Source organism: Penaeus chinensis, chromosome 5 (assembly GCF_019202785.1).
Source record: "Penaeus chinensis breed Huanghai No. 1 chromosome 5, ASM1920278v2, whole genome shotgun sequence".
Taxonomy (NCBI): Eukaryota; Metazoa; Arthropoda; class Malacostraca; order Decapoda; family Penaeidae; genus Penaeus; species Penaeus chinensis.
In genome coordinates, this window is record NC_061823.1 from 23196858 (window position 1) to 23199357 (window position 2500).

Consider the following 2500-nt stretch of genomic DNA (forward strand, 5'->3'; position numbering starts at 1 on the left):
AGATCTGATTAGACTAAGAAATATACAAACAAATATTTGTCTGGGAAAATATTTATATAAGTCAGAGAAATATGTCAGACGTACGAGGCATTTGATTTCAGTAAAAAAAGAAAACAGATTTGATTTCAATTACGAGAGATTCGAAATCGGAACAGGAGGTAGATGGTAGATAGATAGACGGGTAGATCTGACGGACTCAGAAGGATACAAAATAGATAGGCCTGGGATTATGATAATGTAAGTCGTAGAAATATGCCAGACTTCCAAAGCACCGATTCACAGGAAGAGGCAAAGGTCTGGAATCGGAATAGGGGGGCATGGCAACCTTTCATAGTATTAATGATGATAAATGAATGTAAAGTGCAGAAAGATAATCGATACAAGACGGCAATTTTAAGGCAAATAGGCCTGTGGAAAATGGTAGCAGTGTAAGGTGGGTAGGCCTATGCGAAATGCGGGGTTGAGTGGACACAATCATCACTAAACGAGAAAGGGGGATAGAAGAAGGGTGGAGAGAAGGAGAGGAGGAGAGGATAAGAAGAGAGGAATCAGGAGAAGGAGGAGGGGAGAGATAAAGAGAAAGAGAAGGGAAAGAGGGAGTGTGGGACAAGTGAATGTAGCGTTAAAAAGGGGAGAGAAGTGAGAAGCAAATAGGGGATCTAGAGAAGAAATGTGGATAAGAGAGGAAGGGAAAGAAGGAGGAGATAGAGAGAAGAGGAAGAAGGGAAAAAGAGGGTGTGAAGATAAGAAAAAGACCACTCGAAAAGGTGGTGAAGGAAAGGAGAAATAGAGGAAGAGAAGAGAAGCAGAGAAAACAGAGAGAGGAGGTCGACGCCAGCCACTGTGTTGTGAAATGACAATCAAATGCCATTATCCAAAAATATATTTCCATAAAACCATTTCCCCAGAAAATGAAGACCGACGATTACAGAACAAAATCTAAGAAAGAAACGAGGCGAAGAGGGAAGGGAAGAGAGACAACGGGGGATCAGAGCGGCGCAAGGGAAATCCCCCAAAGCACGTGTTCTTACAAGCATAGGGAAACGACCCCTTCATCAGCTGATCCCGAAGGACTTGAAAGGATTCTACGGGGTGGTCGCGTTTACAGGTCCCGTGAGCGAGGGGCGTGCGTGCTCATGTCAATCATTTTTAATTGACCTTTTTTTCTATCGTTCAAGTAAAAAAAAAAAGATATGTATATTGATTCATTATCGTCGTTCACCTGTTATTTTTCCGAATAATATTGACTTCGTTTGATTCTGTTTCGTTTGTTTTTGTTTTTCGTTCATTCACTAGTTTATTCGTCTGTCTGTTTATTGCCTTTTTGGTTATCTTATTGATTATCTTTATTCTCCTTGTTCTGTATTTTTCTAGCGTATTTTGTCTGTATGTTTGTTTGTAGGAAGCGATCAGATACAACGATGAAAATATGACATGATGCAATCCGTATTTCCTTAATTTATGTATATTAGCCTTCACAATTTTCCAATTATAATGGCAGAGACATCCCGAATATTGTTCATTAGACGCGATCAATGTACTTTTTTTTTTTTCCCTGTGTGAGAAATGATGATGAAGTAATGACAGAATGATATAATGTAATCGATGTGTTGGTCGCCCCGCCCTCCCGCTGAGTGATTAAGCGTGTGCGCCCTTTGCTCGACGCTTCTGCTGACACTAGGTGGTGCGAGCGTCAGCCGGTGTCAGCAAAGGGTTGGCTCAACGACCCCCCCCCCTTCTTGTCACCCCTCCTCACCCCCCCTCCTTTTTCCGACCCCGCTTTTCTCGGGACCCTATACCCCTGGCATGACTCCCTTCCCTCCCCCTTTCCCCCTCCTTCTATCCACTCACCCTTCTCTTAAAATGTCTTCATCCCTTGATCCTTCTCTTCCCTTCTCTCCCTCTCCCGTTTTCATCGCTCCCCATATCTCCCTCATTTCTGTTCTTCTTCCTCCCTTCCTGTTCTTCACCTCTTTCCCCCAAATCTCATTTTTCTTCCTTCCCCCTCCTCCTCCTCCTCCTCCTCTTCCTCTTCCTGCCCCTCCTCTTCCTCTTCCTCCTCTATACCCCAAAACCTCTTCTTCTTTCCTCCTCCTCCTCCCCCTTTTACCCCCTTCCTCTTCTCTCCCCCATTCTTAACCGACTCATCCTTCCCAGTTTCCTTCCCCCCCTTCTCTCATTCCCCTTACCCCCTCCTCCACCCATTTCCCTCACCCCCTCCTCCTCCCATTCCTCTCACCCCCTCCTCCTCTCGTCCCCCTCACCCCCCTCCCGCTGACCCACCCCTTCCCCAAAGCTCCCCGACCCCCCACTGAGACCAATAAATCCATCAGAAGATTAATCAAAATCTACAGTCTCATTTTCCGCCAGCCTTGTCTGTTCCCCAAATCCCTTCCTTCTATTTCCCTGTCTCTGTTTTTTTTTTTTTTTTTTTTTTCTTGTCTGTTCTTTCTCTGTTCCTTTGTCTTGTTTTTTAATCTTTCTTCCTCTGTTTCTCTGC